General features: G+C 45.1%; 2 protein-coding genes across 2 annotated transcripts in view; one reads left to right on the top strand and one right to left on the bottom strand.

Annotated features, from left to right (window-relative positions):
- The window catches only part of ANGEL1 (angel homolog 1), a 323,326-nt gene that overhangs the window by 247,250 nt on the left and 61,066 nt on the right, over positions 1-15,010 (top strand). The gene's annotated exons all lie outside the window — the stretch shown is intronic.
- Positions 12,640-15,010, bottom strand: part of LRRC74A (leucine rich repeat containing 74A) — a 38,411-nt gene continuing 36,040 nt past the window's right edge. The window contains exon 14 of the mRNA XM_032801924.2: positions 12,640-14,092. The gene's annotated coding sequence lies outside the window, so the exon portion shown is untranslated. The remainder of the gene's footprint in view (positions 14,093-15,010) is intronic.

Below are 15,010 nucleotides of genomic sequence, written 5' to 3'. Positions count from 1 at the left end.
ATATCCTTACAGATTCAGGATCTAATTTCCTGGCAGGCACCATGAAAGACCTGTGGGAAACTCATGAGGTGAATCACTTGGTTGCCACCCCTTACCACCATCAAACCAATGGCCTGGTGAAATTTCAAGTGTAGCCATACCCTTAGTGAACTGCTGCTGCACAACCAGAAGGAGATGCTCACACCTTGACCTTTTGTAGGTAGGGTGACCAGATGTCCCGATTTTATAGGGACAGTCCCGATTTTGGGGGGGGTTTCTTATAGAGGTCCTATTACCCCCGTCCCGATTTTTCACACTCGCTGTCTGGTCACCCTATTTGTAGGTCCTGCAAAAGCAGTGCATTTTTTTTTAATCCTGTTTGGTTCTGAATCCTCCACTGCTCATGCTGTACTACCATTTTGTTAATGTAGCATAGTGCTCCTGCACTTTGTATTGAATAGGCTAGTCTTATTTGCACTGATCTCCTTTGTGCAGTTATATTTTGATCTTGACTCCTTCCTGAACCGCCTTCCAAAAGTGCAACTTCAGAATAATTCTTGTATCTCCTACCTGTGACATTTGATGGGCCAGGAATGAAAGCTAGTCCCTTACCAGCATTCCTGTATGTGCCACACCTCTTTTTACATGGTGTCAGAAGAACTCTGCATTTTTGGTGAAAATGGAGCAACTGAAGCCCCCTGAATTCCTAAGCCTGTAAGAAAACTGGAGAAGGTGCCTACAGCAATTCCAGATTTTCTAGGAAGTGGTACTGAAGAGAAACTGGAGAGGGTGGAATCTTCCACTCTGCTACATGTGACAACCAAATAAAAGATACCCAGCACGCCTGTGTGGCACAACTCTTTTTACAGTGTGGGTTCACTTTCAGTTATTCCCAGAATTGCAGTAAAGCAAGTTAGTAGCCTCAGTCCTTCAGCTATATCTTTAAGCAAGATGCAAAAGGCTGCATAGTCTCAGAACAGGCTGAATCCATTGTCTTTTACATCACCACTGCAATTAACGGCCTTCCTGCACTCAGAATGGATTTCTTTGAATTAGTAGCACACTAGGGTGTAGTTGAAACATTCTGCAGTACTATATCCTTTGGACATAAGGCAATATGCTCTGTGGGTTACATCATAGGACTGAGACCCAGGGTTCCTGGATTATTTTCCATGCTCTGCCACTGATATGATGTATAACCTTGGGTGAGTCACTTCTCCTTGCTCCTCAGTTTCCCCAAGTATAAGACAGGGATAATAATCCTGAACTTCCAGAGAACTGTAATTTACTAATATTTGTGAAGTGCATTTGGATTCCTGGAAGGTACTAGTGAAGGACAGAAGACTCATTATCATCATGACTGTGTGATATTGGGGTTGGTAATCCTTAAACAGGAAGCAGCTAATATCCAAGGAGCATGTATAGTTTTGTTTTCCTATGCTATTAGGTTTCTAAAATAAAGTAATAGGCTTCACTTCACCTGGCCAAATATTGAGCTAGGTGGCATTTCTGTTTTTCTGTTTGTAAGACAATTTTTGAAGATCACATCTAATCAATTCCAAAATGTCATGGAGTAGTCTAGGTATTGGGGGAGGGATAGCTCAGTGGTTTGAGTATAGCCCTGCTAAACCCAGAGCTGTGAGTTCAGTCCCTGAAAGGGTTACTTAAGGATCTGGGGCAAAATCAGTACTTGATCTTGCTAGTGAAGGCAGGAGACTAGACTCAATGACCTTTCAGGGTCCCTTCCAGCACCATGAGATAGGTATATCTCCATTTATTATCAGCAAGAAGAATCCTATTGATTTTTGATGACAATCAGAAACATCTGATTTGCTGATTTGCCTCTGATGGCCCAATCCCACTGGGGAGTTGAGGCAACAGAGGGTGGGGAGTGATTTTCTGTTTTTTGGTGCCACTAAGGAGCTTCTGGGAGTTGAGGAAGGGGAAATTGGGAATGCACGGAGTTCTTGGAATGGGAGGAGGAGAGGGCACAAAAATCCCCTGGCATGGGAAGGGAAGAATGAGGGATTCCGGTGTGGGGGATGGGGAAAATGAGGTATACAGAGCCCCTGGCATGGGGGAAGGGTTAGGGGACATACAGGATTAGGGGGATGGGAAGGTGGGACACAATATTATGGGTAGGAGTAGAACTAGTTGAAAATTTTCCAACAATATTTTTTCTGTCAGAAAATGCTGACTTATCAAAATGGAAACATTCTGCGGGAAGTGTCATTTTTCACAAAATATTTGCTAGAAACCAGGCAAGCTGCCTGGACTGCTGGCCCACCAACCAACCAGGAATCCTTGGTGTGTACAATGAGGTCAGCCTTCAGAAGCAATAAAATGTGCAACTCTCTGGTAATACTTGTCACTTACACCTTTTTCCATTCAGCACTTTCCAGAGATCCAGTGTTGCTATTGCTCATGATTTGGTGCAAAACTCATACTATTTACTAGGCCAGGCTGCCTGCAGAAGGACAGAATTATTCCAGTACCAGTAATCTCCAGTTCTGAAACCTTTTGCATGTCTTCCACCCAGATCCCTGGCTTTTGAAAAGGCAGCAATTCTGTCCTTTTCCAGGGAGCTACTACTTCCGTGACTGCTTGGCCCTCCTGAACTCTTCAGACTGGGTCCAACCTATTTTTATTTTATTAATTACAGTAGAGCCCGGAGGCCCCCAGTCAGGATTGTGGGGATCTTGTGCCAGACACTGCACAAATGGACAGGAAGGCATGATCTCTGCCTTGAAGGACTTAAAATCCAATTTAGGACAAGATGCCACTGATGAGAGTAGCAAATAGTTGGAAGAAGTGGCATTGAAGGTAACAGTTATTGGAATATGTATAAAGTTGTGCACAATTAGATAGTATTAAGTCATTTCAGTATAATTATAAGATAAAAATAATTACATAAAATAGATATAGGAAATCCCTACTGCTGTCCTGGCTAGTCATTATCAGTTGGTAATTGATCCCTGATTCCTGGAGGCCCCTATGGCAGATGTGGATCTTGAGGAAATCTTTGAGGGAGGAGACGTTTGTGGTAGTGGTTCATAGACTAGTCAAGGGAGGGGATTTCATGCTAAAGAGTGGCCGTCGGGGAATGCTTGAAGGCATGTGTGAGACAGACTGACAAACAGGCAATCAAGAGCACTATCCTTACAGAGGTGGGGCAGGGCCCCGGGCAATGCACTAAGACAAAAGTGTTTCTCTGCATGCTCTGCTGGCATAGTTGCTGGCTGGTTTTTTAAATCTGGGAGAGACAAGCTGAGATAGCCAGTTTATATCTCTTTCAGCAGGAAAGTACCTTTAGCTCCTATTATGTTTTCCCTTTTTCTGAACAGGAGGGACACTTTTGTGATCATTAGAACATAATACCTTTGCAGTGCAGTAGAGGTGTCCTTAGCAGATGCCATGGGCCATACCTGGGATGCACAGAAGGTGTATCCTGCTCAGAGAAGAGTCCACAGTTAACCCCCTGACTTTTGGGAAAGTCACATGCAACATTTAAAGAGCCCAGAGAAAGGTGAGACTAAAGCACCATGAAATATTTGTAACAAAATCTGAAACTACATGATATTTGCATTTGATTCAGGTTCTCTTCCATGCTTGAAACAGGGTCGAAGTTCACTGTAAGTTCTCTCTTTTTCAGTGAATTTGGGTCTGATTTAGAGTGTTGCATCAAAATTTTGTGCCTTACATAGTTTCATGTGATTTCAATAAAATTCCAAAAGGAATTTGACCATTTCACATGAGTTCCAGATCTAAAGAAAATGTTTTCATGGAACCCCTCCACCCGTGAAGAGGATCACTGACATGGGAATAGTTTGTTGGGGGTTTTTTTTTTGTTTGTTTTTTGTTTTTTGGGGGGCACTTGGGCAAGACACAGAATTTGCCCCCCCCCCCAGCTCCGTTGGTCTGATTGGAGCTGACTCCCCCCAAATATAGAAGTCAAGCTACGCCTATGACTACTTAGTTTAAAGTTACAGTTGGAGCCTCAGTTTTACACTTCTAACTGTGCAGTACCCAGTTGTATCACACTGGATGCTTGGGGGTTACTACTGACTCAAGAGGGAAGAGTATTCCATACCAAGTCACCCACATTAATTTCAAGCACAGCATCCCCTAGGACCATGTTGGTGCGTTGGAGTAGAGATTCACTGGGGAGAGAGCTCACTCATATTGCATTTCTGAAATGTTCTGGGAACATGCACATGCCCATTGCAGGTTTTCTACTGAATTTCAAAAAAAAATTTAGCATTGACTGTGCTCCTCCAAGGCCATCCAAATTCTTCTGAGTTTTCAGCACTCTTCTGCCACTGTCACCAGGCACACTGAATTGTTCAGTCTCCATTTTAACCAGAAGTGGGCAACCCAGGTCGCAAAAATAGAACAGCCTCAAATTCAACTGCCAGTATTTACAAATAAAAAATGAATGGTCAGTAAAAAAATTCATGTAGGTCATTAAAATATTCCAGCATTTCTCTGGCATAAATTCCCAGACTCCCTAAGCGCTTTCAGTACATAATCTAGATTTACTGCCATTTAGGGGGGGTTGAAATGCTGGATTCTCTAAAGCTTGACAAGTCTGATCGTAAGCATAAAGTGTTCAAATCCAGAATTACAATTTTTCAGCCTTTGTGAACACTTTTTACTGTGTGCTCTAGAGATTTACTGAGCTTTTGTATGTTTGAAGTGTTGTGAAGTAAATTGGAATGCTAGTTAAAAATGTGACGTCACCAGTAAATTACCATCTATTTTGGGGAGTGCAGAGGAGAACCGGTTGACTTCCTGTCCTGAACCTTTTCCTCAGATGAAAACCAAATCATTTTCTTTTTTCAGTTAATCTAGCTCTAGAGAATGATGCCAGACTGAAAACCCTGGAGTCTACAGGCATGTGTATATATCTAATACCTGCAAAACAGGGACAGTGCAAGTAGCAGTAGGGTAAGTTTCCCACATGTGCTTCTCCCAGCCAGTGCGTTGTTGTTCTCATTCATGCAGATCCCAGCTACTTAGAATACTACTGTCACTTGTACACTGGGAACTGGATGGAGACCCTGTAACTCATTTCAAGTAAACCAATAATCAGCCATCAAATTTCAGTCACTTCTGCACTAGGCACAGGGCCGGCTCCAGGGGTTTTGCAGCGCCAAGCAGCCCCCCTTCCCCCAAAAAGCCACAATCGCGATCTGCAGCAATTCAGTGGGAGATCCTTCGCTCTGAGTGGGAGTGAGGGACCCTTCGCCGAATTGCCGCCGAATCCTGAAAGTGCCGCCCACTCCGGAGTTGCCGCCCCGAGCACCTGCTTGATAAGTTGGTGCCTGGAGCCGGCCCTGACTAGGCAGATCTGAATTGGTGACAAATATAAATGGTTTCAGATCTATCCCACCCCTCCCCATGGAACCATTATTGAGATTTAACTAAACTCTGCCATTTTTTCCTCCCACTGTCATAGTCTCTGGGCTTCTATGTTCCAGCTGGAACCAGCTGGGGAATTATCAAAACACTATGAGGGAGGATTTTTTTCATGGTATTTCTGACCTGCAGGAAACTGCAAAGAATCAGAAATCTCAGGAGAAAACCCAGCCTGCTAAAATATCCTATTCCCAGATAAAAGAGATTTGGAGATGCAAGCACTATGTTTTAGATGCTTTTCTAGCCTCTGAACCTCTGAATCACCTGGTGTTTGGGCCATTACTGGTTTGATCTAATCACATCTAATTTGTCTGTGGATTTCTAATGCAGCTTTCATTTTAGTGTCTAGGTGACAGATTACAAAAATTAGAAGAGACATTATTGCAGTTCCATTTGTACCATATTCTCTGTACCCCCTAAGGCACTTTGGGCTGGATTCTCTGGTCTCTCTCTGCCAAGTTCACTACATGTTACTTATGCACCAAAAGTGAACTTAAAATGGCTGGTGATTCCCACAGGAGAATTCCTCCTCTGTAGGGGGAATCTCTGCCAGTGTAAGGCCTGGTCTACACTACATGTTTAAATCGATTTAAAGAGCGTTAAATTTATTTAACGCTGTACCCGTCCACACTACAACGCCCTTTATATCAATATAAAGGGCTCTTTAAATCGATTTCTGTACTCCACCCCGACGAGAGGAGTAGCGCTAAATTCGATATTAACATATCGGATTACGGTTAGTGGGACGGAAATCGACGTTATTGGCCTCCGGGCGGTATCCCACAGTGCACCACTGACCGCTCTGGACAGCAATCTGAACTCGGATGCAGCGGGCAGGTAAACAGGAAAAGCCCCGCGAACTTTTGAATTACATTTCCTGTTTGCCCAGCGTGGAGCTCTGATCAGCACGGGTGGCGATGCAGTCTCAAATCCAAAAAGAGCTCCAGCATGGACCGTACGGGAGATACTAGATCTGATCGCTGTATGGGGAGACAAATCTGTTGTATCAGAGCTCCGTTACAGAACACGAAATGCCAAAGCGTTTGAAAAAAAATCTCCAGGATACACAGCGCTGCGTGACAAGCGTAACGGGAAGCCAGAGACTCAAATGGACGCTCATGGATGGAGGGGGTACTGAGGACTCCAGCTATCCCACAGTCCACAGCAGTCTCTGAAAAGTATTTGCATTCTTGGCTGAGCTCCCAATGTCTGTAGGTTCAAACACAGTGTCTGGCGTGGTTCAGGGAATAGCTCCTCAGTTTCTTCCCCCCCCCCACCACGTGAAAGAAAAGGGAAAGAAATCATTTCTTGACTACTTTCAATGTCACCCTATGTGTACTGAATGCTGCTGGTAGACGCGATGCTGCAGCAGTGAAGAGCAGTATCCGCTCCTCTCCCTCCCCTCCCCCCCCTGGTGGTAGACGGTGCAATAGGACTAGTAACCGTCCTCATGAATATTAACATGTTGACATCGAGGGTAAACATTGCTGGTTACTCCCAGTAGATAGGACAGAACGGCTAATAACCAGCTTCATCATAGCAACTGGGGGCTTCAGCCCCCTCCCTTTCCTGTGTAAAGAAAAGATTCTGTACTGCCTGGACTGTCATAGCAGCAGCATGCTGGGCTCCTCTCCCCCACACCGCTTAATGTCCTGCCTGGACTATCATCGCGCCGGGAGGCTGCCTCCCCCTCATTTTATGTCACTAAACACTCAGTGTTTCTTATTCCTGCATTCTTTATTACTTCATGACACAAATGGGGCAGGACACTGCCACGGTAGCCCAGGAAGGTTGGGGGAGGGGGAAGCAACGGGTGGGGTTGTTGCAGGGGCACCCCTGTGAATACTGACACGGAGCAGCTGTGCTCTGATACACTGGTCCTCTAATACACTTGCCCCTTATTCTAGGCAGGACTGACTCTATTTTTAGAAACCATAAGGGAGGGATTGACTCAGTCCAAGTGAGTCAATCCCAATTTGCTTTTGCGTTGCGCCCCCGGCCGATTTCAGCCAGGGGCACTCATGATAGCAGCGGACAGTACAGAGGGGAGAGATAACCGTCATTTCATTGCCAGTTTTCTCCGGCAGTAGACGGTACAGAACGACCGGTAACAATGCCGAATTACTGTGCCTAGTGTGGCCGCATGAAATCGAATTTATAATATCAGTTTTATAAAACCGATTTTAGCTAATTCGATATTATCCCATAGTGTAGACGTGGCCTAAGTCTGGCTCAGATGACATTGCTGCCTCCTCTATGCTAGCTGTCCCCCACCCTGAGTATAAGGAGAGAGGGGGTTGGGCAGGTAGAACCAAGAGCTCTAATACACCTGAACTTCCACTGGTGTAAGCTCTATTACAGAGCTTATGCTACTAGTGTAAACTAATACGTTCCCTTTTGCACTAATTTCCATCATGGGCTGGTGGTTGAGGATCAGAGCCACTGCCAGCTCCTTGCAGCCACTGCTTTTCACTAGTGGAGAATCAGGGCTTTTGTCTTTCTGATTAATCATTTTACAGGGTGATCATTGGGAAGATGTCTCCAGGTCCTTGAGCAAATGACTTTGTAGGGGGGATATCTGTGTTCGGAGGCATCTTGTTTTGTTCTCTGAAAGTAGCGAGATACGAGCTCAGCTTGATCTTCTGTGACGGGGACTTCACAGCTGAAGGCTCTCCACTAAGAACCTCCTTCCCCTAGCACCTGAGGTTTTTAACTGTGGGAATAGGGAGGAGAGGCTGTTGGCTTCCCATCCTAAACCTTCTGTTCAAATGAAAATCTTGTTCTTTTTTTTCTTATAAAGTACATCTTCCCTGCAGAGTTAGCCCAAGCTCTTCCTGTGGTGTTGTTTCTAATCCCCATCCTGTCCACACATGAAAACCTCTCACCTGACTTTAGCAGTACTCTTAACCTGGGCTAGCTGGCATTGCTGAGGGGATGGATTAGAGGCTGAGTTCCGCTTTACAGTGAAGGTGCAGGATAAATAGCTTGAGTTCTCCAGTACCTTCCCACAATTCCCCCCATATATCCAGAAAGATGGACACATTCTTCCACAATTCACTTTGTTCTTTGTGATTCAGTAAGCACAGTGGGATGTGCCCCCAGAAGTCCTAGCAACATGCAAGGTGAGGGTCGCACCAGCGAGGAAACAGTAACTTGAGTGTGGCTTTGCTGTGGGGCTACACAAACCTAAGCTAGGCCAACATGGGCATTCAGACCCAACTGCTGATTCTCTGAGCTCACTTTGCAGAGAAAACATACCCTTTAGTTAATTCAGCACTGATGAATGATGCTAGACAGAACATTAAGGGGTGCTGAAACTCTGCCTAGTTTGGGGCTGTATGAGCAATTTGGCAGGAGCTGAGAAGCAACACCCAATTTTTATAACTGGGATCGATTCCAGTTGCTCTCATCTTTAATGCAAAGTCTCTCAGCTCAAGTTGAAATACTGCATGCTGGGATTTGTAGATTCTTCACAAGCCACACCTCCATTTTTAAGGTGAAGGCACTTGTGGGTCTCATATGATGCATTTTATCCACCCCTGCTTTCCATATCAAAGCAATTGTATAATAAGTAATACATTAATCATTCCAGGGGCTCATGTTTAAATTACAGCAAGAAATAACAAAATGGGAGCTCCTTTTCAGACTTGACTAGGAAATATACGATAGGCAAGGATCCTGTGGTGGCCCTGGAAGATGGACTGGAGAAGTTAATAGGGCTTTTCCATCTCTAACTTTTATAATAGTCGTAGTTAATCCTTTATATAGCACCATAAATTACATAGCACTTTGCAGACAGGAGCCTGCTCCTGCTTGCATTGAATTCCATGGCAAGACTCCCAGGATTGGGCCCCTAGCTAAAGTACATTTGCTGCTCAGAAGAACTTACAATCTAAATTCTTTGACTTTATGAGTCTATGATAAAACTGACTCCTATGTTGTGTTTGTAGGGGGAGATAGCAGACAGGGGGAGGGCTGAGATGCAGTTTCCCAACTCCCCCATATCACAGCTGGACTTCTCATCTGTCTCTCCATGGTCTGCTTCTGTATTGCCTGGATGGAGGGTAGGTTTCTTGGGTTTTGATGCAGCCTGGCTGTACTCCAGCCATCTCCACAGCACTCTCTCCCCTCCCATATGCTCTCCATTAACATAATTCCATCTGCTGAATAAAGAAAGAATCTCTCCCAGCAGCCCCAGCCCAGAGCCCTTGAGCCAAGGGAATTCATCAGTCAGACTAGTTTCTCCTGAACTCAGAATAGGCCTCATTAATGGGCCAAGAGGGGGTTTTATTTTGCCTTTCAGCTAGTGGCTGCCCTGAGCCAGGAGTGGAATCAAGTTACTATGTCTGGGAATCTAGGCTATTCCGAGTGAGTTGCTGACTCAGGAGGTTTCCTAGGATTTTCAAGCAGAGCCCAGTCCTGTCAGAGCAAACTGAACCATGGACTTGTCTTGTTTCTGCTGGCCCCATGACTGGTACTAAGAAAGATCTGAGGACTGCTGGAATATGCTGGCAATAGATTTAGAGTGAAATTCCTCATCAAGTCCCTTCTTTTGCACAGACAAAAGCCTTTTCAAAATGTCATATCAGTCCTTTGCCCTTTCCTAACCCCTATCCTTTGAGGATCTCAAAGCACTGTACATTCATAAGTTCCCTCTCACAACTTACATCAGTGTCATTCACTCCATTTTACTAAGATCAGAGAGTGAGGCTTGCCCAAAGTCACACAGCAAATCAGTGGGGGAGGGATAGCTCAGTGGTTTGAGCATGGGCCTTCTAAACCCAGGGTTGTGAGTTCAATCCTTGAGGGGCTGTTTAGGGATCTGGGGCAAAGATCTGTCTGGGGCTTGGTCCTGCTTTGAGCTGGTAGTTGGACTAGATGATCTCCTGAAGTCAGCACCGGGCACTCCAAGCATATGCATGGGGCAGCAAGCCATGGGGTGCCCTGCTGGTCCCTGCAAGGCCGGCAGTCTGTGGCAGTGCACCTGAAGGAGGTCTGCTGGTCCTGTGGATTTAACAGCAATTTAGGAGCAGGTATGCCAAGACCAGCAGGCCTGCCTGCTGAGCTTGGGGCAGCAAGAAAGCTAGAGCCAACCTTGATATTCTGTGAAAGAAATTAGGAGTTCCTGACTTCCAGTGCTTTACTTTAGCCACAAGACATCCTTATTCCCTATTGTACAGAGTTGAGGGAGGACCTCTCCTCTACAGAATACTCTTTCTCTGGGCTTCAGGAAGTTGGAAACTATGCAAATTATGGTGGGATATGACTACCTGCCAACCTGCTCATGGTGATGGCCTCCTTCTTATTGCTGTCATCATCTACTATCCTGACTACTTCAACCTCCACCTTCTCAACACCTGCCTCACATCCCTCCAGTACATTCAAAGTGCAACTAGGAAGATCACCACCCTTGGCCATTACTCTGACCTTGTTACCCTCATCTTTAAATCCCTCCACTGTCTGTCTTTCCCATCACATTAAGTTCAAGCTTCTCATCCTCACTTCAAGGTCATTTACAGCTCTGCCCCGCACTACTTATATGCTGTTGTCTCTTATGACATTGCCCTCCACCCAATCTGTTCTGCCAATTAAGCCATCTTTGACCACCCGTTTTCTTCTTTTATACTGTCTCCGATGCTGTCTCCATGCTTTCCCTGAACTGATCCATATACCCACCCCCCTCTCCTCCTTCAAGTTCTTTCCCAATACTCACTTCTACAAGGAAATAACCAGCCTATGTGGTTAAGTGGAGGAACAGCTATGGGTAGCTGATATTTATATAATAAAAACAATCTACCTATAGATATTGGCTCAGCTGTTTGGATCCAGACAAACTCCATTCAGCATAGGAGCCAAGGCTGAGGGCAAGCGAGGCTTACAGCTTTAACTTATGCCATCTTAAGGGCTGCTATAAGGATCACCATTGCTCTGGTCCTGTCCTCTCACACCCTTCACACAAGTAGCACCAGTGACTGCTGACACACCTAGTTTCCTATGTAACTTTTATAACTTGTCTCTGTGTCTGCAATAGAATGAAAATTCCCTAAGCAGGCTTAATTTGTTTCTGAACAATAGCAACAAGAAACCCAGTTCTGGATTCACCCTTTTTCCCGAAACTCTTGAATCAGAAGAGACAAAACAATTGTATTTTGGTGATTTAGCTAGTGGTTGGGGGATGGGGATTAAAGCAGGTGTGCGTGTGGGGAGCAAAGCTCCCCATCTGCTGAAAGCAGAGAGACAAGACCCCACTCTGAATTGTGCGGGTGCTGCTCCTTCAGAGTTCCCCCTTCTCTCCGTTTGGTGAAATGAGGACTCTTCTGGCAAGGGGCTGTGAAGGTGGAGCAGCATGAGGAGCTGGTGCTTGGATGGGGACTTTTGGGGGCTTTGTATGAGTAGGTGGAGCAGTATCACCACAAGGTGAAGAAGAGGTGTCTCCTAGCTGGGATTCCTCTATCCACTGCCTCCTTTTCACAAGAAGATCTCTCTCTTGGCCTGCTCCTCTATCCCTCTAAGGAGGCAAAGACAAAAAGAAGGCAAGCTCATCACCTGTGTCAGTCTCCCTGCCAGGGAAAACGGGAGATCTTGTCCTGGCTTTCCTTCCTCTAGCCAGACACCAGAGGAAATTGAATGGCCCTGTCAATTCCACTTCCCATCCTGGCTCTCCACAATGTGTGTGTAGATGGGTGGATGAGTGGTTTTTTTTTTGGGGGGGTGGGGAAGGGAATGGGAAGGGTGTGGCATACAAGGGATGTTTCTCCATACCCTGTCCCCTGCAACACGTAGCTGTCTTTAGGAACACACACAGCTCCTTCCCCGGCACACACGGATATCACCCCCTAGTAACACATTAATGCAACTGCCTCCTGTAATACACACATGCACTTAACTCCTGTACACACAGACATACACACACACAGATATGCATACACACGTACATACTCATAAACACATATATGATGCTGCATTAGCACATATCATCAAGACCATGACAATGGCCACCAAAATTGGAGCGCTCCCCATCCCAGACATGTTTTTCTGATTTGGAGGGATCTATGGGGAAAAGGGCTAAGGTCTCCTTCTGACACTGCTCCCTTGGGAACTCCTCTTAAGAGCCTGACTGGCTACAAGTTCATGTGGTATTCCCCCCCCCACAACCATGACAAAGGCAATTCTGGGGAACGAGCACCTAGGATTCCCCCCCCCCCCCCCCAACACACACATCCCAACAACTTCATTGGTAACTTTTATTTCCATTGAAATGCAAACACAATGCCTTTCCCCTTGCACTGCTCTTTTCCAAATTATGCTCAGGGAAGAGTTGCAGCAATGCCCATTATAGCCCAGATGATAGAACAGAGACAATGGGGAAGTAAGAGAGGCCATTATTATTAGGAAGTCCAGCTCCATAGCGGTCTGAATCTGCTAAGAAGGTTTTCGGGATTCTACGCTGATAGTGTTATTTTCTCTTTCTGAATCCATTGAATCACCAATTTTAATCTGTATATCCATCCACCATATTTGTAGGGCCCACCATAAATAAAGAGGCACTCCGCCTACAGATTCTATATCAACAGTTAACTAAGACTAATCCCAGAATTGATGTCTGTGGTTATACTGATAGAGGTAAACAAGAGAAAGTTATATTGGCCTCAGTTCCTCCGGAAATATAGGGGACGTGGGGGGAGTTGAAGGGGGTTGAAAATGGATGGGCAAGACAAGGGAGGAAGAGCATTTATTCAAGAGAGGAGGCCAGAAGATGGGCAGTAAGGGCAAACAAGCTGTTTTATTTCCCAGCACTGAATTGGGTGCCCCAAGTTCTGTAAGTGCTTCCTGGAGCTGCTTTTGGTTCCTTCCCCTCTGAACAGCACCAAAATCCTGCAAAGCAAAAAGAGGCACTTTCCTTTTGTAGATGAGACATTATTTTTTATCTTGTTTCAGGCAAAACCAACTGTGTTCAAAATCTATGACTGCAGCAGCCACAACACTGGGGGAAGGGAAATCTGGTCTCCCCCGAGCAGTTGTGTGGGAGGTAGACGGGGAGGGCTGCACACTCACATTTCCTTGTTTTCTTTTGGAGCTTCCAATAAGCAACAGGCCTTTTTTTTAAAAACCTATTTCTACAGCCTGAACGAAGGAATTAAAAAAATGAGCTCTGGAATAGGAACAAGTATGTTCCAAATTACGGAAAAGGAAGTTAAAGGTTCAAGTACTTGAGATCTGACTCCGCCTGTGGCTGTCTCCACCCCCCCGAGAGAGAAGCTTGTGTTGTGGCTTTTCTACTGCGCAGCAGAACAACGTGACATTGGAACTGGACTGCCCAGTGATCCATGGGAACACAGAGGTGGTCCTTCTGCAAAGAAACAGCCCTGCAAAGTTCAAGCTTAGCCATCCAGCCTCTGTTCTGTCTCACTGGCAGCCCTAGGCCTCACCACCCTCTTTGGCTCACAAGCCTGTTGCCTGACTGGATTTTAAGGGGTTTAAAAAAACCTTTTCTCAGTAGAGTTTGTTTTGAGTTATGCCTTTTTGTTGTGTGTGCGTTTGTGTATTTGTGTAGGAGTTTTCCCTGGAATGTGCTAGGGATGTACTTCTAAGAGTAGAGTGCCCTCTGTCGGCTGTAAATGGAAGAACAGCCAACCAATCCCATCCAGAGCTGCTGTGTGAAGTTTGGGGTTGAACAGTATCTTCCTGCACACTCCTAGAGAAAGACAAAGAGATAGACACACAGACAAACAATATATTAGGTGTAAACTTTAAACTACATTCAAAGGGGACAGGTGACAAAACACAACAGTTATAAAAAAGGTGACTGTAACTGAGGGTTGATGAGGGGAAATGGAAAATTACAATAGGGTAATTAGGCGCAAGAAGTAAACTAAAAGTGTGTGGTGGTGAGAATTAGCTCAGCATCTTCGACCTGTGTTACGTATGTAAGAAGTATGGGGAATAAAGAGGAAGAACTGGAAGTATTAGTATATAAGCTAAATTATGACTTAGTTGACATCACAGAGACTTCATGGGATAAATCTCATGACTAAAATATCGGTATAGAGGTGTATACTTTGTTCAGACAAGACAGGCAGAGAAAAAAGGGAGGAGGTGTTACATTGTGCATCAAGAATATATACTCTGAGGTCCAGAAGGACGTGGGAGGCAGACCAACTGAAAGTCTCTGGGTGAAGATAAAAGGGGAGAAAAACAGGGGTGATGTCATGGTAGGGGTCTACTACAGACCACCAAATCAGGAGGAGGAGATGGATGAGGCATTTCTAGAACAAATAATACAAATATACAAAACACAAGAGCTGGTAGTAATGGGGGACTTTAACTACTCAAACATCTGTTGGAATAGTAATACATCAAAACACAAAATGTCCAATAAATTCTGGGAATGTATTGGAGACAACTTTGATTCAGAAGGTGGAGGAAATAACCGGGAGGAGGAGCCATTTTAGACTTGATTCTGACCAACAAGGAGGAATTGATAGCCAATCTGAAGGTGGAAGGCCATTTTTGTGAAAGTGAGCACGAAATGATAGATTTCATGAATCTAAGGAGAGGAATGATTTAATGAACTGGAAATCAAAGAGAAATCCTGTAAAAAGCGAAAACATGG

This window comes from Chelonoidis abingdonii, chromosome 4 (assembly GCF_003597395.2).
Source record: "Chelonoidis abingdonii isolate Lonesome George chromosome 4, CheloAbing_2.0, whole genome shotgun sequence".
In the NCBI taxonomy this organism is placed as follows: Eukaryota; Metazoa; Chordata; order Testudines; family Testudinidae; genus Chelonoidis; species Chelonoidis abingdonii.
The sequence above is the reverse complement of the archived record's forward strand: the minus strand, read 5'-3'. Positions and strand labels throughout refer to the sequence as shown.